The sequence below is a fragment of the Felis catus genome, chromosome A2, assembly GCF_018350175.1.
Source record: "Felis catus isolate Fca126 chromosome A2, F.catus_Fca126_mat1.0, whole genome shotgun sequence".
NCBI lineage: Eukaryota > Metazoa > Chordata > Mammalia > Carnivora > Felidae > Felis > Felis catus.
The window spans coordinates 44,066,287-44,094,198 of NC_058369.1; the positions used below are offsets into that span (position 1 = coordinate 44,066,287).

Here is a 27,912-nt window from a genome sequence, read left to right on the forward strand (position 1 = left end):
ACAAGTAGGTAAAACCTTCCAAATGCCCTCTCTTCCGGCTTCTCAAGTTCAGCGTTGTCCCCCCCACCTCATTCTCCACCCCCCCCCCCCCGGATTCGCCGATTCTCAGCCCCAAAGCAGAAGTGTTTGTTTCCCTGGCTAGAGCGCCTTAAAGATTCCACGAATTCCCAGTCTGCGGGAGGCCCGAGGTTTGTGTACCGCGCAGGTCGCGCCTCCTTGTGCCCCTATACTAGGGTAGCCAAGGAAGGAGGCATCGCGGCTGTTATTCCCCATCGCTCAGCAGGACATCCTTCACACTCCTGCACCGGAACCGGGTTAATTGTCTTCAGGTGTTTCGAGTTCAGGTGAGGCGCTCTTTCGCGGATTTGCGCGCAGGGGCTGGGAGTCTCGTCTCCCGGCCAGGGGCGGGCAGGTGCTGCTGCACCCGGGCTCGCGCCTCCTCGGGCCGCGCGCTGCGCATGCTCAGCCCGGCTGCGCGCCGGCTCCCCCCGCCCCCCAGCGTCGCTCCTCTTCTCCACGCGTCTCCGCCTCCTCGAGGCTGGGGAGCCGGCTGCCTGAACTCCGCCGCGCCAGGTTTTTGGAGGCGCCGCGAGCGCTGGGAGGGAGCGGAGCGCGGCACCAGACCGAGTACCGGGTTCAACATCAGGATTGGTCGCAAGTAGGAAGCTTCGCCACTACAGCGGGACCCTCGGGCTGTGCCCGCGTCGCGCCGGAGGCTGTAGTGGGCGCCGCGCTCAGGTGCTGAGGGTAAGTGAGGCGCGAGCAGGCAGGGTCCGCTCCAGCCTGGGCGCCTGCTGCCCCGGGGCTTTCCGGCTCGCGGATTTTGGGGAAAGGGCATGGTTCTCGGAGGCTGCCGAGTGTAGAGGGGCTCCCTGGGGCTCCCCCTCCTGCAGGGCTGGGCAGGGGCTGAGGGCCGTACTGCCCTGAGCCGGGCAGCCCTGCGGGCGGGGCGCAGCCGGAACTGAGCGCCCTGAAGCCGGGAGTAGGCAGGGCACCGACGGCGCCACCTTCACCCCACTGCGACCCTTTTTAGTCATAAAATAAGTTTGTTGCTCTGCCGGGCAGCTAGAGAACAAGTAGCCTAGACCGCATAATGCTTGAGGAATCGTTAGAATCCGCTCCTTCAACTGGTTCAGGCTGTTGCCCCTTCTCCGTGCGCCCTCGCTCCCGGCGCGCGGTTCTTGGCGAGAGTTTCCTTCCGATGTTGATACTCCGGGCTCCGATTGCCCGGCTGTGCAGCCCACGGTAGAGAAAGGCGAACTTGGGCTGTTATTTGAGGCGATTTAGGACTCAGGGGAACAGGGGGTCGGTAGCCATGGTGGAGGGAGCCCTGGCGAAACAGACATGGACTTTGGAGGCGCCCACTCTGTGCCAGGCTCTGTCTGAGCGCCGGGGGTATAGCGGCGAATCACTCCGTCCGGGTCCCCGCTCTTGTGACACGTTACGTGGCATACCCAGGCTCTGCCCAGGGAGCTTTTCGGGGTGGCGTGCAAATTTCCACCAATTTCAGGGGGATTTGCAGTTTCTTTGCAATGGCAAAGACTACCGCCTCGTCTGCTCCTTCGACCCAGACGTCCACGAGATGTGCGCCGGGCACCCCACGGACACCAACCCGCACTCTGCTTCTGGAACGGAGCAGAGGGCTCAAAACCTGTGTGCATTTTCTCTTTGTGCTTCGTGTATACATTGTTACTTACTAAAGGTGTGGAGTTGGGGGTAAGAGGAAGGGAGCCAGTCAAGGAGTCTGATGCATAGGAATATTCTTGCAGCACAGCGGATCCCCAGCAAGGAGGCAGCTTCGCGCAAAGCGAAGCTAAGGAGGTTGGTTGCTGCTGGCTGGGGTCTCCAGATTTGCAGCGAAAAGGCTTGCGGAGGTAGTGTAGGGCGAATCAGTGTGACTGATTACTCTGGGTGGGTGGTCTGCGTGGAGGTGGGGTGGTGGATCTTGGGGTGCGTTGGAGGTTTGTTTGCAAGGAGGAGCTCCTGGAAGGAAAGCTCCTGGAACTTTTTCTAGTTTTCCTGCTGAAATCAACATAGGGGCGGGGACATGTTTGTTGGAATAACTGTCTTTTGATTGCACGGGAAGCGTCTGCAGTTTCTTGTGATGGGAGCTTGATATTTTAAGGAATAATTCCATGTAATTGATTTGTTTAGTCACTCAGAGGAATAATTTGGAATGTGCTCTTATTTTTGTATTTTGAGATCTACGGTTTATGTCCTTTAAGGAGTGGGGTAGATTTGCAGCAGGCAGGTCCACGCAGAAGCATTTACATTCGGGCTGATGAGCAAGTTTGTTCTGTCTCTGCCCAAGTGAGTGAAAAAGAACACTGTGTCAAGGAGACAGACACCTCGAGGTGCTTTTTGTGGCATTCATGAGAAAAGTCACGTTTCTCCCATAACTTTATTCTTGCTCTCTTTGCCTTGATTTCATTCAAGACTTAGGTGTCTGTCCACAATGCAGGGTGGGAATGTTAGGTTGCTAAGGATAAAAAAAAAAAATTGCTTGGGAATATTGTTTTCGCCACCTTATAAAATGCTACTGATTTTTGTTTGTTTAAGCCAACTTCAACTGCTCTGGATTGATGAGAAGGAATGGTAATGGTAAACCTCATTATTTTTCAGTGTGGATTCTGCCAGGTTGGAGGTGACCTGCATTGAGAAACTGACCTTTTTAAATTAGGGGGTAAGACTAATCAGGGAAAAGACCTGCTGTTTAAGGGTGCAGGTCAGATGCATGAAAATTTCAGCAGAGGCAGATTTTCTATTTTGCAGTCTTTATGAAAACAGCTTTTAGTTCCTTTAACTTGGGGGACTTTGTCTCCTTGAGTCAGCCTAGCACCTCTTTCTCTAGTCATTTCATATTGGTGGGACATTAAGAGTGAATAGAGAGCAAGCCTTTTAACGTTGGCTTTCATATCATCCACTGATTTTACCTAGTTCACTTTCTTTTTTTCTTTTTTTTAATTCAGAAGTAGGTTTTCTAATTATTTTCCCTGTAAGCACTAAATCTTTTGGCTGGAATTTTTCTTCTGAAAGGTACACAGGACATCTGTTACTTAAGTTTATTTCTTAAAAATAAAGGTAACCTGAGTGATTATACTTTTCAGAAGAAAACTCCTTTATAGTTCCAAATAATGCCAAGTTTGATAATTGTTTTAACTTGTCGGATTCTTCTTGATTATACTCAGAGACATTGACATCATGTACTTTAGCTTTAATCTTGATTTTTATTTAAAGAATTTAATCGTTTGTGAAAACATGTTTTTATATGATTTTAATTGAATTAGTTTATTTTATTTGGTAAGCAGGGAGATGTCTGTATGCACAGATGTGGAAAGTTTTCTTGTTTTCATTTTCTGTAACACAGTATCTTAAATCTGAGCGGGGAGACCAGATTTATTACCTACACTTACTGGTCTTTATTTTTTATTATATACTATCAGAAGAAAATTTGACCATACTCACTAAAATTTATTTCTAAGTTATACACATATACTGTTATATTCATGTAATATTTATAACGTGTATAAAAAAGCTAAAGGATAAATAAGGCAAAAATTATGAGACAGAAGTTCTAATATTTTTATGTACTCCATTGAATAGAGCCCACTTTGGAAATCACTGATAGTTTGGGAGTTTTTACCTTTTCTTATCTCTGGCTTTGCCATTCACCATCTTTGATACAGTAGCCAGTTGGAAAACTGCTAGAAATCTGTGTCTCCTGTAACAGATGGGTTAAGAGCATTGTTTCCTGGTCATGAACACATGTGGATGGAATGAGGCAGAAGAGATGAATGTAATAGAGGGGTCATCCTGGATCTCCCAAATGGGATATACAGATGAAAAAAAAAAGTTTAAATTTAAAGAATGAAGTTCCAGTGGTTAAAAAAGTGAGGAAATCAGTAAGAGTGAGGAAAAGAAAGACATTTTCCATGTTGCAGTATTGTGTGGAGGGTGGAAAGATCAAAAACCTTGGAGATTAACCTGGATGTGGCTCTACCACTTATTACATTCATGATATTGGACAGGATAGTTCCATAACTTCTTGGGAGTTTTCGTTTCCTTAGCTATAAACTTTGATAACATTTATTTCGAGCCATCATGATAGGGATTAAACCTGAGAGTATAGGTATGGAGCTTAGTTCTGTTAGGTTGGGGAGGTTAACAGCTGTAACAAATGAATCAGAAAAGTGTACTTCCTCCAATATGACATACTGTCATTCCTGTTAAGTCCCCAACTGGATGATCTTGGCAGCATTCCTCCAAGACTTCTGTCATCTTCAGCAGGGTCACTTCAGCCTTGGAAGGAGAGGAGTTGGAGAATGTTAATTGCTCAGACCTGCAGGTCTCCATATAACTTTTGCTTTCATTCATTGGCCAGAACTCAGTTGTATGTGGGTGGATCTTACTATAAGAGAGGCTGGGCAATGTGGTACAGCTGGGTTTCCAGGAAGGAGAAGAAATGGTTCGGGGAACAGCCAGCACTTCTGACACTCTATCACTATATGTGACATTTCCTCCATGTTCAGTAAATGTTACTTCCTTTTCCTTCCCCCAACCCTGGTTTTCCTGGCGGAAAAGCCAGGACAGTTATAAGGAAAAAGATAATAGAAGCAGTTAAAACATGCATAGTACTTATTATTTTTGAGATATTTTTCTAAGCTCTTTGCCCTGCTAGATCGGTATTATTATTGTTTCTGTTGTATATATAAGGAAAACTTGGTTTAGAGAAATTCAGTCATTTGCTCAGCATAGCCAGTAAGTGGGCCCAGCTGGGATTTGAACCAGTTCTTTGGCTCTAGAGTTGATTTTCTTAACAGCTTCATTACACTTCTTGTTTATTCTTGCCTTAATACTTTTCTTGTTGTAGCCATTGGACTACTGTTTTCTTTTGGTGTGTATAAAAAAGCTGGTGGGAAATTAAAAATCCTAAAGAAGAAAAAAGATGATCTCTAATCTAACATTTAATGGGGTATAATTAGATATGATATAGCTTTATCTTGAATACCTACTTGGGTCAGGTATTTAAAGTAAGACTCTCTATGACTAGGCTTCTTCATTTATAATTAATTTTCAGGATATATGCCCTGAATTATAACCTTTTTCTTAAACTTTCATTGTGGGAATCCTTGACTACCGTTTCTATGCTGCAGTATGTAAAGATAAATTCTTGTTAACTTCTTAGCCTAAGCACATATTCCTTCTGGCAATTTCACAAGTAAAATATTCTCCCCTCATCTTCCTTTTGATCAAAAGCATTGTTCTTCATCAACATCCCCAAATTCCAAGAAAGAAAATTCTTCCCTTGTTTTCTCAGCTTTGCAAAACTTTTTGAGTATTTACTGCATGACTAAAGGGACTTTTACTTGTAATCCTAGTGTCCTGTAAAAGAAAATGATCCCTTTGTTCTCATCCTGTTTTGGTGTCCCAGTTATATTAGACAGTTTGCCTCTTCTCACCTTTCTTGTGTATTTGTCCTTTGCAAAAATACCTCTTACAGTTTTGTTTCCAAATAGCCGCAGTAGAAATGTGAGTTGGTTAATACTGAGAGTGTATTTTTTGCCAAGACCATTCATTTTCCAATATTATGGAGTCATTTTTTCCTTCTTGTTCAGTATGTATTTGTGGCATCTTCCCAATTAATTAATGACTCGTGTTCTCATCATGTAGGTGAACAGATATACTTGGATGCTTCTCAGTCACCTCTTTTTCAAAAGACCATGTTCATTTCCTTCTCATTTTCCCTGAACCTTTTGTTCTAATAAATGTGCTTTATTCTTTTTTAAATTTACCTTGCATCCAAACTTCTTCACACCCGTGCTATGTATATATATACATATATATGTGTGTGTGTGTTGTAAGTCCCTTTTTATGATTTAATGGGGTAGAAGGACAGAAAGGTTTAAGCTTGCTTATTATAATGTTTTCAGAGTCCCAGTGAGTGAGGTCCCACAGGGCCTAGTGAAAAGTGTAACAGGTAAAGTCTAAATTTTTAGTGACTTAAAATACTTTCTGCTTCTTGGTCATGTGGCATAGTTCAGTACTTAAGTCCTGATAAAGTGGCTTTCCATTGGGTCATTCGAGGAATCAAGTTCTTTATCCTCTTCCTGGCTTCGTCCTCCTAAGTCCCCTGAGTCCATATTCAGGCAAGGAGTGAGGAGAGAAATGTCCTGGCAAGTTTCATAGGATGTTTTTATACGCCCATACTGGGAGTGGTTATCATGGCTTTTGGTAACACTGCATTGAGCAGAACTTTTTTACTTGGCCATTCCTCCCTGCAAGGAAAGCTAAGAAATGGAGTCACACTGAGTGCCCAGAAAAAGTGGTATGGCGAATAACTAGCAGATTTTCAACAAATGGTAAGTCACAGATTTCTAATAAATAAATGTAAGATTACTGGCCAATTCTGTATTTCTCTCACTTTAGGTATGGAGAAAGCAGTGTGTGTGTGTGTGTGTGTGTGTGTGTGTGTGTGTGTGTGTGTGTGTGTTATTTGCCTGATAAGTATCTATTCCTTTTCTTCCTTTTTAAAAATGTTTGTTTATTTGTTTTGAGTGGGGGGAGAGAGAGAATCTGGCAGTTCAGCGTCCGATGCGGTTGAAACTCATGAACCATGAGATCATGACCTGAGCCAAGGTTGGATGCTTAACTGACTGAGCCACCCAGGTGCCCCTCTTTACTTCCTCTTAATGTTGGCCTTTGTCACTATCCCATTCCTTTGTTTTAAGACTTTGGTTTTTAAGAGCAGTTTCAGATTTATGACAAAATTTATAGGGCTGTACAGAGATTCCTCATATGCTCCTGCTCCCAGACATTATCAACATCACTCACCAGAATGGTACATTTTTTACCCAACGTGAACCTAAATTGAAACACCATAATCACCCTGAGTTCATAGTTTACCTTAGGATTCACTGTTGGTGTTGTACTTCTATGAGTTTGGACACATAAATGTATGATGACATATTATCCATCATTATAATAACATACAGAGTATTTTCACTGCCCTAAAAGGTCTCTGTGCTCTGCCTGTTCGCATCTCCTGCTCTCTCATTTTTAGTGCTTAAGGATATTCCATCGCTGGGTTCTATCCCATACTTAGTGCATATGGTCTGGGCGAAACTCTTTTGCCTACTGAATGATTGAAACATGCCCTTCTACTTAAGAAAGAGCATTAGTTCTCCCTATCCACAGTAATCGTTGCCAGAAAGGGCCTAGTGCACTGTGAGAATGACTGTAGAAAGGCGAAATCTTTTGCTGCTTATAATAAGTCACTTGGCATTCCCCTACCAAGGCACATATATTCATTGCTAAATCATAAAGTGAAAGCTCTTATTTCTTTAAAGTCTATCTCTGTAGGACTGTGAAGGGAAGTGGAAGTTAAAACCGCATCCTCATGCTTAATTTCTTTTTATAAGATTTATCCTGTTCCTTCCTAGATGATGTTTTCCTTTCCATTTGCACTTCCCTATTTCCCCCTTTCAGATCTGCAGTCTAGGTGCCCACCCTAGAGTTGATTTTTTTGCATGTGTTTGTTTACCATTGCCTTTGTGTCTGGTCTACTCTTGCCATCTTTCTCCAGGGTGTTTATTACAGTTTGTGTAATGCTCAACTCAATTGTCACTCTGTTTAGCCTCTTTCAATACTACTAAGGCATAAAAAATGATTGCCTTTTTCTGTACAGACTCCTATTTTATTTTTTTTCCATGCCACTGATAAGACACCTATCATGAAAGTAACCACCCCTCCTGGTTTCCCCAAGACTGAAGGGTCCTAGGATGCAGGAAGTTCAGTGTTAAAACCTGTCAAGTCCTGGGCAAATTGGGACAAATTCAGTGTGCTACATATTACATTGTAGTGCTATCTTGCTTGTCACTCAGTACCATGAGAGTTCCTGGAGACAGTGGATAAGGGCTTGGACTTTGGAGTCACACAGATTTCTTGCCAGTCCTAAATCCATTTTGTGTAAAATGTTTATTTATATGAGACATAGAGAAAACTACACGCAAGACAGATAGAGCATGAGTAGGGGATGGGCAGAGAGAGAAGGGGGGAGAGAGAGAAGTCCAAGCAGGATTCTCAGTTGTCAGTGCAAGAGCCCCAGGTGGGGCTCAGACTCAGAACTGTGTGATCAAGACCTGAACTGAAATCAAGGGTCAGATGCCTGACCTACTGAGCCACCCAGGCGTCCCAGTCTTAAATCCATTTTGTACTCTGTGTAATTGTGTGTCATAGCAGGTTATCTACCTTTTCTAGATTTCAGGTTCATCAGCTGTATAATGGGATGATACGCATTTTGCAATTTTCAGATACTTAAAAGATATAATAAATTAAAATAACTTGTTTATTGATGGACAAATACTATTTGGATAGTACCTAAAGGCACAGGAATTTTATGAATACTATATGTAATACTACGTGCAAAGTACTTTTAGTTTAGTGCCTAAATCCTAGTAAGCTTCGAATAAACATATTTCGATTCATTAATGCTATTCATATTTTGATATCACATGCCTAAAACATGGTAGACATCAAAAATAAAATTAAGCTCAGAAAATACATGTTCATGGAGCATTAATGATGTTACCAGGAATTTATAATAACTAGAGCAAACAAGTCCATGAGAGTAATTAGGAGATATTTGAGAAAGCAGGAATTGGCTGTGAGATTGGTTCTTTTTTAGACAAGGTTTGCATTTTCTGGCTTATTTAAAGCCAGAGTCAGCAGTTTTCATGTTTTGGAAAGAGAAACTATTTTCCATATTTGGACAAGGTCAGTTTCAGCTCATAGCAGTTAAAATAAGTATTTGTCATTATTAACTAAATAAAAGTGATGTATTTCTGGGAAGGGAGTTTGGTTCATGAGAAAATGAGGGTTAGGAGAGCAGAAGCCCTGCTGATTCCATAATGGTCTGGAGGTTTAAAAAAATGCATACAGAAGTCTCCTTTGTTCATACCGTGTAAGATATCCTCTCCACCTTTGACTGGAACTTTTGTGTGTGAAAATTTGTACCTTGCACATTTGTCCTAATGGAGACCTTGATAATTCATATTGCCTGTGCCTTTTAGATTTGTCATGGAAATTTCCAGTGAGGACAGGTGTTACAATTGTGCTTATGCTGAGATCGGTCCAGTTTGGAGAAGAACAGTGAGCAAAAAATGACGTGACTCAAATCCCTAAATATGTATTCTGAGGCATGATTCTAGGCACATTTCCATCATTTTGAATTGTACAGATTTGTATTATTACCTATATTATTATTGCTCTTCAATTATCAAATATAAATATGAGTGGGTTTTTTTTTTTTTTTGCCTTCATTATTAACTCATTTGATTAGCTGTTAGCCAGCTATTGATTCTAGGCTTTGCACAAATTAGCAAATTAATTACAAGTCCAAGGACTATTTTTTTACTGTATTTAATTAGATGAATGACATCCTTAAAAATAAAATGTTTACGTCACATTTGTAATTCCAGGTAAAAATTATAATATAAACATGGTTGTCTACAATTCTTGGAACTAATTATAAATAGAGGTTTGTCTTTAATAATAGTTTTTTTAAATGGGAATCTGTGTAAAAATAGTACTTCACCCTTTAAATAGGTGGCTAAGTTTGATTTACTTCTTGATGACAGAGGATCACCATGATGAACATAGGATAGTAGTCTAGACTAGAGAGTGCATGGGCCTTTGATTCAGACCGACCTAGATTTGTTCTGCCACTTGCCAGCTGTGTGATCTTGAACATGTTCTTAACCCTTCCCAAGGCATTTTTTAAAATCTGTGAAGTTGAATGTGCCTACCTTACAGAGATTCTGTGAACATTAAATGATAATTAAGACTAGTACAGTGTTCATGGCATATTCTAAGCACTAAGTGAATTTTCCTTATACTATAATCTTTGCAGTTTATAGAGAACATAGTACATGTAGTTGCTTTATATATTTGTTGAAATAAATAATGTTATACTGGTCTGTGTCCATAGGATCACATCAAGTGCAGCTGAGATACGGGTACCTACCTTGAGTGAACTCTGTCTGCTTTCTGATGCCTTTAAGAGGGTCATATTTAATTCCTTGCTTTGATGAATTAGCCATTTGTTGGCTGTTTCTTACTGTTTGTGAACTAGAAAATAAGAGATATACAAGCCATTCAAACTATATGTAATAATTTGAGTAGATTCTGAATGAGGCTCTGAAGGGACCTTTTCTTTTTTTCTCCTCACTACCCACCTCCCCACCCCACATCCACCGAACAGACTTTTTTTTTTTTTGAGTGAGAGAGTAATACAGATGTCTTACATTTTCTGTTTTCTCAGTTTCACCTTTTCCTAGATCCTGACTGAGGAACTGAGAAGTAAAGTGTTAATGCAGTATAGTAGAAATAGAAAATTAACTGCTTTGATAAATTGTGACATGTGTTTGTGATAGCTTTGCACCAGAATCACATTTGTGAAGATTCCTGTGTTACAGGTGTGAAATGTTGACTGTCTTACCTGCAGTACAATAAAATTTGTTCAAAAGTCTGTACTCATTGTCTTTACTATACAAAGACATTCCCTTTTATCTTCTTCAGCACTTTTCCAGGTCTCATTCACCAGGTAGTAGATTCTTACCTAAAATTACTAGTATTTCCTCTCCATTTTCTTGTTTGAACTGAACAGTCAGAGTTCGAGACACTGCAACAATTCTAGATATGATTAAGATGGTGGTAATGTCTGTATATGCACTGTATAACATAGATTATCATGGATTCATAGTTCTAATAACTCTGCTCACTTCTTTTATTAGTAGCAGTTCACCAGCGTATTGTCATTTGTATTCTATGCAATAACTGAAATGAAGTTTTTTAAATGTTACTGTGGCTCAGGGGCGCCTGGGTGGCTCAGTCGGTTGAGTGTCCGACTTCGGCCCAGGTCATGATCTCACATCCATGAGTTCGAGCCCTGCGTCGGGCTCTGTGCTGACAGTGCAGAGCCTGGAGCCTGTTTCAGATTCTGTGTCTCCCTCTCTCTCTGTGACCCTCCCCCATTCATGCTCTGTCTGTCTCTGTCTCAAAAATAAATAAACGTTAAAAAAAATTTTTTTTAATGTTACTGTGGCTCAGAGCCACAGTCTTCTGTTGTTCTGAATTCATAAACTTTTACAAATTTTAGTAGTTTTCTTTAAAGTAGCATCTTAGAGTCGCCTGGGTGGCTCAGTCAGTTGAGCATCTGACTTTAGCTCAGGTCATGATCTCACGGTCTGTGAGTTCGAACCCCGTGTTGGGCTCTGTGCTGACAGTTCAGAGCCTGGAGCCCGTTTCGGATTCTGTGTCTCCCTCTCTCTCTGCCCCTCCCCTGCTCATGCTCTGTCTCTCTCTGTCTCAAAAATAAACGTTAAAAAAATTTTAAAAACATTAAAAAAAATAAAGTAGCATCTTAATTCATTGTGTTAAGGTTAACCCTTTTTTTTTAAAGGTTTTGTTTTAAATTGATTTTAATGTTTATTCATTTTTTGAGAAACTGCAAGAGTGGGGAAGGGGTAGAGAGAGAGGGAGACACAGAATCTAAAGCAGGCTCCAGGCTCTGAACTGATAGCACAGAGGCTGAGGGCGGGGCTCGAACCCACAAACTGTGAGATTGTGACTTGAGCTCAAGTTGGACGCTTAACCCACCGAGCCACCCAGGTACCCCTAAAAGATTATATTTTTATGTGATCCCTGTACCCCACTGTGAAGCTTGAACTCTCAACCCCAAGGTCAGTAGTCGCATGCTCCACCAAATGAGCCAGGCAGGAGCCCCTATTAAGGTTGATTCCTTAAGAAAAGGAACATAATACAATGCATATCCCAAATGATGAATTCCATGTTTTAGGTTAGGATTCAGTCTGCTATTTTATGTGATGTAAAAGAGAGGCTATAGGTAGACTTGGTGATTCAGATTGCTTTGATGATTCAAATTCTGGCTCTACCACTATTATATATGTAGTATTAGCCTAACTTATATACCCACTCCTAGCTTTATTTTCCCATCTGTATGATGGGGGTATTGTTGCAAGGTTGTGAGACTAAAATTAGTTATTCATATATACACATAGCCTAGTGCCAGGCACATAATTAGATCATCCCTTAAAATGCTGAGTTTCTTATTATGATCCTGTTGTTTTCATGCCTTTATTTGATAGGACGCCTATGTTGATGAAACATGTGAAAGTTATGATTAATGCACTTGAAATGTCATTCTTTTAAAATGCTTAATAAAGTGATTTATGTTTGTTCCTGTGTCTTTATCCATGGATATATCTCTCTTGGCTGTGTAAAAGAGGAAGGCAACATCTCTATAGGATGTTGTTTTATGGTTGACTATTATAAGGAGCCACTGTATCGGAACTGAGATGTGATTAGCACTATTTGAGATTTCACTTTGGAAAAATGGTTTTGGCTGTGGTCAAGAGTCTTGTTTATTAAAAAGAATGAATTACTGAATAGGTTCTCATTTGTATTCTTTTTATTTCAGCTGTAGCCCATCTTGCCATGTTGCAAAAGGATATGCTGACATGTGACAGAGTAGAAATATAAAAATGTTTCAAGTTGCTTTCAGTCAAATATGATTGAAAATTTTCAAAAGATTTACACATTTTTTTATTTGTAATAGTGACATTACTGAGAAATGAATTTCAGTGTCTTCTGGAGAGCAGCAGCCTCTTTATGAGTGCTTTGCATTTCAAAACTTAGCAAATGTAACATAATGACTGGTGTATTATTAATATGCCTACAACTAAGGAGTTTTACTATTTGAAGAGAAACGAGTTAGTGTTATTTTACTTCCTCTTTGTATAACCATTAAGGAAGGAAACATTAAGGTTTGTCTACTTCCTCCTTATATATATATACACATATGTTTACTATGTAGTTTATGGGATTCAAATAATACTTTTATATAGTTTTGTTTATAATTGATTTTTTAATCTTACTAGATTTCTTAATTACTTTTATGATTCTTTCTGTATTCTAACGCATACAATAAGAACTTGTTTACTGGTTTCCATTGTGATATACATTGTCCCCCTACTATCTACTAAGTTGATGCACATTAGAATCTTAATTCACTGACAGATTTCCATCCATTACTTATACCTTATAGAATCTAAGTTGTGGCTTTGTTGTGGAAATTAGCCTGACTGCAGGTTTAATCATTAATGTCCTGGTACTCTCTGTCATTAGATTATTTCCCGAATGCATTGTGTACTACACCTCTGATTCTTCAGAGGACCAGACCAAGTATTTGTGAAAGTCGTAAAGGATACACTTTGAATGGAAAGGATGGTAGAAATCCTGCCATTTCTGTCTTCTTAGGGTTTTAGGTGTTAGAAAGCACTATAGAAACATATTTACACTGATGGATTACACTATCCCCAGTTACTAAAATTATCTGGCTGAGTAAGTTAAGGGGGTATAGGGACGGTTTCTCTTATGTCTGAAAATAATATAATGAATTGTCCATCAATTATTTCATTTTGCTATTGATCCTTGATGTTTTGTACTCTATATCTCATTGACTAAGAACATCCATTCTATCAGGGCTTATGTATATAGTCTATAGTTTAGAAAAGAATATCATTCATAGAGGAAGTTTGCGCAAAACCTTCATGCTATTGTAGTCAATAGATGGCATTTCCTGGGAACTTGTGTGAAAAATACAGGACTTTGGCTGCCATTCAGGCTTATATTCAGGATCTTCATTTTTTCAGGTGATTTGTATTCACATTAAAGATTGATAGGCATTGATTTATATCATATTCTTAACTAACTTAAGTGACTAGTTACTTGATACTACGCCTAAGTGTCAAGTATATACTCAGCGTGCTTAATTATATGTTAAGAACCCAATACTACAGGATTAAAGATAGGTACAGTAAAGTTTGGTCAAAGAATGGTCAGAATCTATTAGGGTGGATACTACACACACACACACACACACACACACACACACACACTTTTTTAGAAATTCAGATAGAATATGGCCAACATGAATGGAGTAGAAAATGCTTTGGAAATCATTGTACGGAAGCTTTTTCATTTCTTGGGAATATGTTCTCATCATGTTCTTTTTGAAGCCCTTATTGGTGGAGTCTCTCAAGCTATTCTTGCTTATGCTGAGTTTAGCAACCTTGAGAACAATAGCTACCATTTTACCCATCATTGTAATTGATTAGCCTTTAGTGAATTTTTACACAGCCACTTCTAAGGATAGATTTCTGGTGTAAGCACGCATGCGTATGTGTTTGTGTGAAAAGACATGTCACTTGTGTTTTCAAAAAGTTCTTTGTTTAGTATGAAAACTCAAATTACAATGTGGTGTGGGATATTATGATAGCACTTGTGTAGAGATTATGGGGAAGAATTCATAATTGAGATAAAGTGGAAAGATGGACAATATTTGAATGTTGGGTTTGGAAAGAACACTTAAAGAGGGTGTAGTGTATACAATGTTATGGGTCATGAGAGAAAATGACAGAGAATGACAAAGAGAATGACAAAGAGCTGGGTATGATATGAGTGAACCTTAGGGATGTGGGAGCATGGCAGCAGAGTCTTAGCATTATACAGTTTCATAGACTAGAATGAGAATGATGCGCCATGGGTCGGGTAGAGAACAAGTTGTGATTGTCATTTGTGAATCATAGAATTGTATGAACTAGCATCTGTAACCTGTGAGATAATTTGGAGAATAAGAGAAATTTGGACCATATTCTGTAGACCATGGACAGTCATGAAGTATTTTAAAGTGTCAGGATGATATCAGATTGTTAAATTTGAAAGTCTATCTGAATTTTGTGTGAGATATGAATAATGTATTTGGGGTAGTATGTAGAGTGGTATCCATAAGTTGTCTAGGCTTTTAGATGTATCCCTGACCTATGATTAGTTCTTATTTCCTATGCTAGTTCATGTTAATTATGTAGGATAACAGTAAACTGAGTACAAAACTGCATTTTCATTTTATTTATATGAAATATTTATACTTGTTTAATGTATTTTTTTCATATTTAAATTCACTATGCATAGGGATTAAGAAGTGAATGGGGCTTAAATTAGAAAACTCAGAAAATGAGCAAACAACAAAGGTTCTTATGCATGTAATGAAAAAAATGCATCTCACAAGGTAATTAAGTGATTTTATATTCCAGTATGAAAACAATTGTCTTATGGATGTAGGTTACCAAGTGGGCAATTTCAATTAAGTATAAGATATTCTTTTCTTAAATACATTTTATTTGAAATATCAGAGGTTTACATAGCAAGGTGTCCAGTGCCCATCTGCTATCCATCATATTTTCTGGCTTCATTTCATATCTCTCTCCTGTGACTGAGGTGCATTCCTTTGCATTTGCTGTCCTAAGATATTGTTGAAGGGAAATTAACACTGCTTGACAACATTTCTAATAAGTATTCATACTGTAGTGGACATATTTTTCTTTTAATTCACAGGAACAAGTCCACCTTCTCAACAGCAAAATTGCTTCCACCATTTTTGGTCTTGTTGGTTGATAAATCCCAAGTCCACTTCTATCTAGGAAGTGGTTGGGGAAGTTTTTCTGGTGACTTTCTCAGCTAGGCCCTTCCTCTGCCTCAGTGTACCAAATGTGCAGGCATGTGACCTGCACCTCTGAATGTTCAAATTATCAGCATCTGTCTCCTCATGTCGAATCTTGAGCTCAGTGATGTAGGCTGAAGAAATACGAGGGTTTATTTATATATATATATATTTTTACTTTGTTATTGTCCTGGCCTAACTGTCCAGTGGTATCTGCTCCTGGGGATTTTTGGGGCTGCTTGATTCCCTCTTTCTTTCTTCTGTCCTGTGATCTGCACAGATGCTTTTTATAAGGTCCCCTTTTTCTTAGGCTTTCAGAGTTGGTTATTCTTGCTTGCTACCAAAGAAATGTAAAGAAGTTATTCTGGTATGTGCATATGTTTGGAGATACTTTTTATTTGCCGCCTGCCTTATAATGTTATCCCCTTATCTTTCTGTTGGGAACTTGTACACCACAGACACATAGGTTACCTTTTCAAGATGCATCATTTACTAGTTTGAGGCCTTTCTAGGAATTGGAAAAGTCATTCCCTTCACCAGCCTATGACATTTTCCACAGTTTACAATTGAGTACTCTCATCCCAGGGTTCTGTAGAATAGGGAAAGATGGCTGGAAATTTGGCATGCAAATTTTTCTGCCTTCCTTTTTTCAGGTTTGGATAAGTGATATTATCCAAAAAGAGTTCTAACATTTCATGCAATTACAGACACTATGTTGATTCTTCATAAGCCTGTGTCTTTTATGAGTAATTCATGTAACATCATAATTCATAACATCAGCAGCCGCAAGTTCCCACCTTGGCATCTCTGATACTAATCAGTCTTTTCTACATAGGTCTTTCTGGAGGCTCTGTTATCTAGTAAGGAGCTAAAGCTTAGCTTTTGGGGCTTAGCCTGCAAACTTGCTACCTCCAAATATAGGAGTCTTGGTGTTACTATCCTTAGACCTAATGTTTCTCCAGGGTGCCTTCTAGTAGCCTGAAAATAAAAGTCTCTGATGTAGCTCAGATCCGGCATTGTTAATTGAGTTGCACCCCAGTCCCAATGATCTTCTAATACTCTTTCATATATAGCCATTGACCACTAAACTTTTACTCACTTTCTGTTAGAAACAAGGCATTGTATGAGGCCTATTATCAGGTATAAAGACCATTCCATGACCTTAACTTGGAAGTAGAAGAGGGGGCCATGTTTATGGGACTGAAAAAAAAACTCTGGGGATAAGTGCTACAAAATATGATTGTGAGAAAAACCTTGGCACTTTGAAAGAAAATAAAGATTGACAGCTCAGCTCTAGAGGTATTGAATCAGAGTCTCTAGGGATGAATTTTAGGAAGCTATATTTTGAATATACTCCCCATGTGATTCTGATGTTCAGCCAGTTTTAGGAACTAGAGCATGTTCTGAAGAACACTAATTCTTCAAGATATAAATAGATTCCCTTTAAAATTTTTTCTTAGGAAATTTTTTTTCCTTAGGAAAATGAGCTTAGGAAGTTCTGGATTTTTAAACAGGTTTTTTTTTTTTTTACATTAGTACATCTCAGAATCTTTTTTTTTTAAATCTTTTTTTTTAATGTTTATTTATTTTTGAGACAGAGAGACACAGCATGAGCAGGGAAGGGGCAGAGAGAGAGGGAGACACAGAATGTGAAGCGGGCTCCAGGCTCTGAGGTGTCAGCACAGAGCCCGAAGCGGGGCTCGAACCCACGAACTGTGAGATCATGACCTGAGCTGAAGTCGGACGCTTAACCGACTGAGCCACCCAGGCGCCCCAGTACATCTCAGAATCTTTATATGCTTTGTGAATACATGTTTCTGAAATTTATTTGAGTAATGTTGTAGGCTGTTTGGGTTACTTTATCAGAGTACCATAGATGAAGTGCCTTGTAAACAACAGAAATTTATTCCTTATGGTTCTGAAGGCTGGAAAATCCAGGATCAAATTGCTGCCATATACAGTGTGTGATGAGAACCTACTTCCTTGTTCATGAGCAACCAGCACTGTAAACTCTGAGTCTTTTTTTTTTAAACAGTTTTTTTCTAATGTTTATTTATATTTGAGAGAGAGTCAGAGACAGGGACAGAGAGAGAGAGCAAGCGCATACACAAGCAGAGGAGGGGCAGAGAGAGAGGGAGACACAGAATCTGAGGCAGGCTCCAGGCTCCTAGCTGTCAGCCCAGAGCCCTATGGCTTAAATTTACCAGCCCTGAGATAATGACCTGAAGTTGGATGGTTAATCAGTTGAGCCACCCAGGCACCCTTGGGATCTTTTTAAAATAAAGACCCTAATCCTATTCATGAGCACTCTGCCTTCATGGCCAAACGCCTCTCAGAGGCCCAACTTTCATTTACCATCACATGGGGGATAAGGTTTCGACGTAAGAATTTTGGCAAACTTGCAGTGTCCATTGACAGTCCCTGTCTCCTAAACATCTAATGGTTATGGCTATCAGCCCTGGCAGCTCATTAAAATCATTTGGTTTAGTTGCTGTAGAATAAAAGTGGGTTCTGGGTAATGGAATTTTTTAAAAGCTTCCTAGATGATTTTCATTAAATGCAGCAAATTTTGAGACCAAAGACAGAGTGAAATATTGTTTGGAATATCCTTTAGGAAATTTTGTCCTGTGTGTTTCATATCATCCAGTTTTTTTTTAAATGTTTCACATGTGTGGGGTGGCTTTACTTAATTTACATATATATGTACATAAACATACACACTTGTGTATATGTATATATCTATAAATACATAAATTATGCTATAGTTTCCAGGTAGTTTTTCAAATACCTTTATTTTCCTGATTTTAATAGAAAGTTCTTTTTAGGAAGAAATACGCCCAGTTATTGGAGACGCTCTCTGAGAAAAAAAAAAAGAAAAAAAAATCTATCTATATATCTAAATATATATATCCAAAATATATCTATATCTATCTATATATATCTAGATATATACATATAAAACGTGGAGATTTGGGGCGCCTGGGTGGCGCAGTCGGTTAAGCGTCCGACTTCAGCCAGGTCACGATCTCGCGGTCCGGGAGTTCGAGCCCCGCGTCAGGCTCTGGGCTGATGGCTCGGAGCCTGGAGCTTGTTTCCCGATTCTGTGTCTCCCTGTCTCTCTGCCCCTTGCCCGTTCATGCTGTGTCTCTCTCTGTCCCAAAAATAAATAAACGTTGAAAAAAAAAATTAAAAGAAAAAAAACAAACATGTGGAGATTATATATCTATGGGTTGTCTAAGTAAATTCTAATCATAATGAGTAGCATTAATCGAATACTTAGCAATGTACTGGCAAGTTGGTAAATTCTTTTATTATCATTGAAACTTACCATCCTATGAGCTAGGTATTGTGATGAGAAAACTAAGAGATTAAATAACTTGATTCAGATCATACAACTAGTAAATATCAGTACTGATGTCAGATCCCTAGTATGCCTGTCTGTGACCTAAAGCTTTAAACCAGTTTGAAATCCTGGCTGAGGAAGAGATTTTTATGTTTAATGATTGGTATATGGCTAAAAGACGTCAGTATGTACACACTTTCAGAACTATATTTTATTGGAGGGATGGTAAGTCTTCATAAATTATAAGGGTGTGGGAAGGTATTTCAGATGTTGAGAACCATATGAAAATAGGGTTTTCAAACAGATTGGCATATGCAGGTAAACAGAATTTTTGTAGTTACAGTAAATTGATAATTTGTGTAGGTAAATGATATATTATTCTGAATGTGTTTGAATACTCAAAATTCAATGTATAAACATTTTTCATCAGTATAGGCTTTTAGGTATTGCTAAGCTTCTAGAAAATACTGTGTTTGACAGATTTTGTTATTCTGGCCACAAATTTAGACAAAGGGAACAAATGATTTGACTATTGGCAATAAAACTTAGGGGATTTATGTATGGGTTCAATTGCATGCTTATTAGTCACTCAGAAAATGTTTCATTTTAAAAACACTTACCTTCATATGTTGTGATGATATAACAAGTTTTCAGTTTTTTGTCTTTCATTTTGCCAGAGAAAATAAATTGGGTAAATGTAAATGACAGTACAGTGTTTTTAATAAAGTATAATGGCTAATCTTATGTGTCAACTTGGTTAGTTAGACCACAGTCCATATATTTGGTCTAACATGTCTGGGTGATGCTATGACATTTTTTTAGGTGATAGTAACATTTAAATCAGGAGACTTTGAATAAAGGAGGTCCATAATGTGGATAGGCTTCATGCGTTCAGTTGAAGGCTCTAAGTAACACTGACCTCCTCCAAGGAAGACTGAGAGTTCTTCCAACAGACTGCTTTCAGGCTCAAGCTGCAACACCAACTCTTCCCCACGTCTTCTGCCTATAGGTCTCCTGCCTACTCTGCAAATTTTGTACTTGATAGCTTCCATGATCATGTCAGCCATTTCCTTCCTTCCTTCCTTCCTTCCTTCCTTCCTTCCTTCCTTCCTTCCTTCCTTCCTTCCTTCTTCTTTCTTCCTTCTTCTTTCTTCTTTCTTCTTTCTTCTTCCTTTTTTTCATGTTTGTTTTTGGGAGAGGGAGACATAGAATCCAAAGCAGGTTCCTGGCTCAGAGCTGTCAGCCTAGACCCCGACGCGGGGCTCAAACTCATTAACCACGAGATCATGACCTAAGCCAAAGTCAGCCAGCCACTTACCTGACTGAGCCACCCGGGTGCCCCTTTGTAAGCCATTTTCTTAAAATAAATCTACTTGCCATCATATGTTTGAAGTATGAGGAGCAACAGATGACACCAAATTCTTCCATCTCCTACATTGGTGATATTTTCACATGTATTGGGCAATTTCATAAATGCCATATAGAGTAAATAAGATCATAGAAAGTTCAAAATAGAATTTGTTGCTCCCTATGATTTTGTGGCATTATAGGTTTTCAGATGCAGCTTTGGTCTTCTTGTCAAAGTGGGATAATTTAGAAAAATGTGAGTGGGCTATTCTTCTACAATTCACTTCTTTCATCCTTGGAACCTATCATAATGAGTACTTCTAAGTACTAGGGCAACAGTAGGTCCTGTCAATATAAAAGAAAAATGCCAGAAATGGACCCTGGCTTCATGGAGCTTTGACTCTAGTAGGGAAGACTATAAAAAAAGTTAATTAATACTTACATTAAAAACAAAAACTGAAATAGGTGTTGTGAAGGAGATGAGGGTGCTACAATGGAGAGTAATGTAGGAAGGATCTACCTTAGATGGCATAGTGAATATGAATTTTGAAGCTGAAACTTGAGAAGATGCTAATCCTACAAATAATTAGCAAAGTTCCAGACAGTAGGCAAGGAAGAGGTTGATTCATAACTTGATTTGTTATTATGTGTAAATGATCAAATTGTGGTTGGTCAAGAAAACCTTAGACTAAACTGAGTGAAGGTGGATGTTGGGATGAAGGTCATGAATAGAAGGTCGTAGGAAAATGTAACACTGGTAAAATGAAGTTAATTTAGGTGGACTCAAGTTTAAGAGTATTATAGAGAAAACCTTAATTTCACACTGGACTAGTTTTTAAATATGTTTAGCTTTCATACCCTGTAAATCATACATGAAGCATCTACATAATAAATAGCTTTTTTTTGGTTTGTTCTTTTTTACTATGACTGTCATGCATATAGATTACTATCTAAGGCTGGCTTGTTTTTTGTTTTTGTGTTTTCTTTTTTAGTATGACTATGAATGTCATGAACATAGATTACTATGTAAGGCTGGCTCGTGGATGCTTGTCTAGATCTTAAATCTTAGAATGTCATATTGTTGACTCGGAGGCTATCTCAATATCTGAAGTGTCTTGAAACTCTAGGCTTACCAACTTACTGAATTTAAAAATATGATTGTCTCTTGTGTTGTCTTTTTTCCTTTCCTCTTCTTTTCTTTCCACCCCTTCCCTTCTTTTGCCTGCCTGCTTGCTTGCTTGCTTGCTTTCTTTCTTTCTTTCTTTCATTCATTCACTCATTGTCAAGTCACTACCAAACGCTAGGAAGTCATTACAGCCCTGAGTATCATTTTCACTCAACTCAAAGAAGTTATATGGCTGTACCTCTTTGTCCTCCAGTCCTGTAGAATTGTTAAATAGGTTACTGTAGAACTTGTGCTATACAAGAAGCCTCTCACTGAAGAATTAAAGCAAATGTCAAGCCTATAACTTGGCAGAGATTCCATTTCATAGTTTGAAGAATTTAATGTATTGTCTACACTGTTGAAGAGTTAAGGTAATTATCCATATTATTAAAAAGAAAAATCTGGTACTGATGAAAAAGTAGGGTCTGGGACCTTGATTGATTTGGACTGGCTATTAATGTTGTTTAATTTCCCTGGATAATGTCTGAACTTTCCATTTCAGTTTGCCTTTATAACCCTTTGTATTTTTTTCTTAATTATTTTCCTGTAAAGGTTATGTGTCTGTGAGTATGCATTTTAATAGTATGAAAGGGTATCTGGTCAAAACTAAACTTCCTTTCTGTCATCTTCTGCTAGCTGTTTCTCTGGAGTCACTGTTATTATTATTTGTTTAACTTTCCAGAGATGTTTACTTTTTATGAGCACATGTATGTTACTTCTTTAATTAAAAGGCAATATAAAAATTTATATAATGCATACATTATATATATATACACACGCACACACGCACATATATATATACACACACATATATATATATATAACAGTGAATGGAATACCTTTCTTCACATGAAGGTGAAGTTTAGATATCAGTACCCATCAGTCTATATACATAGCTATTTTTTGCTTGCCAATGACTACTTGGAATATTTATTTCCTTGTACCAAAGTTATAATACTGGAACCCTGTTCATTGTCATTTATGTTCTTGACAGGCCTTTGTCACTATAAACATTAGTTTTGTAGATATATGTGAATATACTTGTAGAATACATTCTTGAAAGAGGAATTGGAATTTCGCAGTCTAAAAGTAGTACATTTTGCATTTTTGACATTTATAGTTGTTTCCAGATTGCCCTCCAAAGAAATGATCACAATTTACATTTTCCTAACAATGTCTTCATAACTTTTGAATTGATTTAGTATTCCCTCAGTGATTAGCAGAAGTTCATTCCATAATCTGTCAACATTAGTGATTTTCACAAAGCCTTATAAGTGATCACATACCTATGCAGAGCAGCTTGTATTAGGCATTCTCGTACAAGGTCATGGTTGACTTTTGTGACATAGCTACACCTGCTTCCATGAGTATTTTCCCCTTTATTTTACATCATTGCAAGTGAGCTTTCAAAATCACATACATATACTGATCTTTACGTGTTAAAGAGGTCCTTGGTGACCAATATCCAGGCAGTTTTAAATGGTGCTTTGTCTAAAGGGTCCCTTTCTTTTTTTTTTTTTTTTAATTTTAATGTTTATTTATGAGAGAGAGGGAGGGAGGGAGGGGCAGAAAGAGAGGGAGACACAGAAACCGGAAGTAGGCTCCAGGCTCTGAACTGTCAATGCAGAGCCTGATGCAGAGCTCAAACTCATGAACCATGAGATCATGACCTGAGCCAAAGTGATGCTTAACTGACTGAGCCACCCACGTGCCCCTAAAGGGTCCCTTTCTTTGATCCAGCTACTGTGCCATTACTCTTAGAGGGATGCTCAGATATGTCTTCTTGTCCTGAATCCAGCAGTACTATGTCCTCTCATACCACCCATGACCTGTTTTTGAAATGACATCTCCCAAGATTTATTGAGATGCTGCAGTTTTCTAGCACTACAATGACTGTAATTAGTCGCTGACATATGATGATTTATTGCTGGAGGTTTCCTTAGAAATTTACTTTGTGTGTTGGGGCTAAGAGATGAGTGTTGGAGTTTCAGATTTACAATTCTTGTCCTGCACCACTTAACACATCAAAGCTACATTTGGGATCACCAGGCAACTTGACACCATCTTGACTCGGTCTCCCAAGTAAAAATGAAATGTACAGCAATTAAGAGTGCTGAAGAAGGTACATGACTAGATTAATTCTTCTTGATTAGGCCCTGGTGAGTTTGTAAATAGATAAACAGATAAAAATACTTTAAGTTGTGGGCTAGTCAAAGCCAAGAACCCAGGAAGATTTCTAACAATTCCACAAAGACAAAGAAGCCAGAAGCCAGAACCTTAGACTATAAAGCATGCAGAGCAAGAGGAATCTCCCTGTGGCAAGGCTTGCACATAGAATGCAGATTAGAGGGAAATGACTTAAAATAGTTCAGCAACATATTCAGTCTAAGAATTTGCCAAAGAAGTCAGGTTAAATGTCCAGCCCAATGAAACATTTTGGAGAGGTGAAGTAGTAAGGGACAGGAGAAGGGATTATCCAAAAAAGTATGAACAGTGTAGTAGTGAGAAAATGTCAATGTCAGCTTGCATTCACACTAGTTTTCTCAACCCCATTAACCATGTCATTAAAATCATCTTGGAATGTTGTTAAAATGGGTCATTTTTAGGTAACAATGGCTTGGTAAATAGAGGATTCTTTTCTCTTTGAAGTCACCCTTTTCTCAAAGGCATTGTCTGCATAGATTTCTATTAAGACTTCTAGGTCCCTGAGTTTTTTTGTTGTTTGTGTGTGTGTGTGTGTGTGTGTGTGTGTGTGTTTTAATTTTAAAACTCCCACCATGTTTAGGATTTCTTTCCTGATGGATATATTTGACATTGATTGTCGCTGTGTTGCATCAGAAACCCTTCCTGTAGTGTTATCTTATTATGACTTACTAAGACTTGTTGTCTTATTGACTCTGGAGTTGTGAATATAGCCATTGGCAGGTCTGAGTATTAAGCAATTCACTGGCTTTTTTTTTTTAATAAATAAATGCCCCGCAGGGGCACCTGGGTTGCTCAATCTATTAAGCATCCCACTTTGGCTCAGATATTGATTTCATGGTTTGTGGGTTTGAGCCCCACATCAGGGTCTGTGCTGATAGCTGAGAGCCTGGAGCCTGCTCTGGATTCTGTCTCTCTCTCTCTGCCCCTGCCCTGCTCATTCTCTCTCAAAAATAAGTGAATATTAAAAAAATAAATGCCCTGTTGCTTGATTTTTTTCTTTTTTTATTAAAAAATTTTTTTTAAATTTTATTTCTGAGACAGAGAGAGAGCATGAGTGGGGGAGGGGCAGAGAGAGAGGGAGACAAAGAGTCCCAAGCCGTCTCCAGGCTCTGAGCTGTCAGCACAGAGCCTGACGTGGGACTCAAACTCACAAACTGTAAGATTATGACCTGAGCTGAAGCTGGACACTTAACCGACTGAGCCACCCAGGTGACCCCTGATTTTTTTCTACTTTTAATTTTTTTAATTAAATTTTTAAAGTAGGCTTCACATCCAGTTTGGAGCCCAATGTGGGATTTGAACTGAGGGCTCTGACTGAGCCACCCAGGCACTCCAAAAATTCACTGTCTTTATGGAGTGTCCACCAATGCATATATGGTTTTGCTTTTGATTTTTTGAGGAGCTCACTGATTTCTATCTAATTAGAACCCTCAGGCTCTTATGAGCCAAAATGGAAAAAAAAATATAATTGACTGTTTTTCCTTTGTGTTCCCAAAGGATGACACTTTTCAATGTGTTACACAGTCCTTAATATTAAAATGCTTAGTAAATGTATGAGTGAATTCTTTTGGTTTCTTTATCTGACACCTTTTCTTGTACTTTCTGGGCAGGAAGAAGTAGAGATCTGGGTTTCTAGTAGATTTATGCTTTATAATTAAGAAATATTGATTTAATAATTTTTTTGTCCTTTGGGCTTTGTTTAATCATTAACTAATAAGATTTACTGTGAACCTTGCAGTTCTATAGTCCTATACTTGATGGTGTTAGCTCCTTAGCACATAATTGTTTTGAATGGAATGATAATTAGGTTAATTAGATATACAAAACTAAGTGCTGTGTATGAAAAGATTGAGGGGAGGAGGAGAGACTGTAACTTTAAACATGGTTGAAAACTCATCAAGTAATGGCTTTCTTAATTTTAGATGTGCTTTGCTCTCCTTTGGTTGCAAGCAGTGGAGACTTATTTAAGTTCTGTTAAGTAAGGGGAATTTATTGGAAGGTGAAATACAGAAATAAAGAAGAGAGAAATATCTTCCACTTAGAAGGTTTGGATGTGAGTTTTGGGAAAGGTACACAACTGTAGTATACATGGACCTCAGCCAGCAGAAGGCAGTTCAGGACTAGAAGGTTATATGCGATTTTTTGACATTGACCTCATTAGGAGCATTAATAGTTGAAGGATCCTTATTCCACTGTTGTACACTGAATAAGATTTACCCATTCATTCTGTCTTGCTCATCTTTCTTATCTGTGTTTTTTTTTTCCCTCGGTCTTTTCCAGTGAATTATCTGCTTTTTTTTTTTTAATTTTTAAAAATATTTATTTATTTTTGAAAGAGAGACAGTGTAAGCAGGGGAGGGACAGAGAGGGAAGGAGACATAAAATCCGAAGTAGGGCCCAGGCTCTGTGCTGTCTGCACAGAGCCCGATGTGGTGCTGAAACTCACGAACCTCAAGATCATGACCTGAGCCAAAGTTGGATGCTTAACCGACTGAGCCATCCCAGGTGCTCCTACCTGCTTTTTTTTTTTTTCACGAAAAGACTGGATCCCCCAGTTCTGGGAGCAGTGCCTTTGCTATGGGGTATCTTATCTGGTAGACTACTACCCTATGATCACCTACCCTTTACCGGGTGTCCACCACAGTCCTGTGTGGCTGAGGGTATGGCTTCATGTTCTGAGATAACGGATCAGAGAAGTCTCAGAAGTGTCTTTCTGGGGAATCATCCTTGAGAACCTAGTGGATGCCTTTTCCTCTTTTGTTTCTTTGTTTCTGTCTTTTCTGTATCTCTTTCTTTATTGCTGTCTCTCTTTCTCTCTCATCTCTGTCGACCCCCCCCCCCCGTTTTTTTTTCTTAAGAACTCAGTTGAAAGAACTCAATATTTGATCAAATTAAATGGAGTGAAAGAGAGAGATGTTATATGATCCTAATATAGTGGGAAATTCAGGCTACCTTAACTATGTAATACTCAATAATCCTTTGAGAACAAGTACATGATTGAAACCAGTCTGTTTCCTCTATTCACTTTTTTTAATTGATAAAAATCAAGAACATTCCTAAAATATCAAAGAAGTTGAATGACAGATAATTTGAGTCTCAACTTTTTATACTCGTGCCAAGAGCTCACAACTCCACCAATTATAGAAGGATCAGAATGTATATTGGAAATATATGCTATGTTCAGTTCAGCTCCTTAGTTCCAACAATTCTTGTGCCTATGAGAGATGCTAGAGGTTTGGGCTAAATGGAAATACATTCATCATTGTTGTAGAACTCTGCCAGTGCTTAAAAGGTGCTACAGGGAACTATAACTCATGCACTGAATTAAAAGATTGTAAGCTCCACTGGTATAGCCAAAAGCAAGCTCAAAGTTGACTGGCATCAGATCATGAGTAGAAAATTACTTGACACTGAATTTTGTTCTGCCTCTGAATGCCATTCTTTCAAGCAGGGCAGGGAAAAGTTGAAGTTTATGCCGTTAAAAGATGTTTATTTCTATACACCCTATTTTTTGTTCAAATTGAAAGCTTTTGCAGAGTGTGTTTCAATGCAACCGTTCAAAGAAAGTGACATGTTACTACATGGGAAGACAAAGATAAAGTCTGTTTGGTAATGATTATACAGTCAGGGCTTTATCTACTTGCCGATAATTTGTGGCTTATTTTTAATCCTCTGCCATTTCCTTTCCTCATTGTTCCATTACCTGCTGATTACAACCCTGAGCCAATCAGTCAACGTTGAGTACTTGGTAAATTTTATTTTTTTTAAATTGGCTAAAATAAAATACATATTTCAAAATGGACATATTGATAGTAGCTAATACTTATTGAATACTTATTATGTGGCACATTCAATATTTTAAGTTTAATGGTCGCAGAAACCTCACGATGTCAAGAACTATTGTTACCACTGTTTGACTAATGAGTGGATTGATGCTTAGACCAAGTTAGCTAACTTGTCAAGGTCTCAGATGGTGAGTGACATATTCAGGACTTGGACCTTGGAAAACTGAGTCAATTTTCATCCAGTGTGGGCATGATCACACTCTGAGATCTGCGTTCTACACTACTTTTATCTCCCAAACAAGCATATATCATGAGGAGGTCAGTTTGGCAAGGGACAGCCTCCCAAACCATGAAGAATTTAGGATGGTTAGTTCATAGTGATGGAGACTCAGGGATTCTCATCAAGGGATTAGAGTAGAAGCCTTCACATATACAAAAGACTTTCAAGTGGAAGATCTGTTTTGCATCTGCACAGAGATAAGAACCAAGA

The 27,912-nt window shown here is 38.8% G+C and overlaps 1 protein-coding gene across 5 annotated transcripts in view; it reads left to right on the top strand.

The window, feature by feature from the left end:
- The first annotated feature begins 624 nt into the window (after nt 1-624).
- The window catches only part of CNTN4 (contactin 4), an 899,609-nt gene continuing 872,321 nt past the window's right edge, over nt 625-27,912 (top strand). For 3 of the 5 annotated variants that reach the window (XM_045051879.1, XM_011280163.4, XM_019824595.3), the window contains exon 1: nt 625-747. The gene's annotated coding sequence lies outside the window, so the exon portion shown is untranslated. Of the gene's footprint in view, nt 748-5,965; nt 6,360-27,912 lie in introns of those variants that run through there. The other 2 variants (XM_045051878.1, XM_045051880.1) reach the window with 2 other exon arrangements.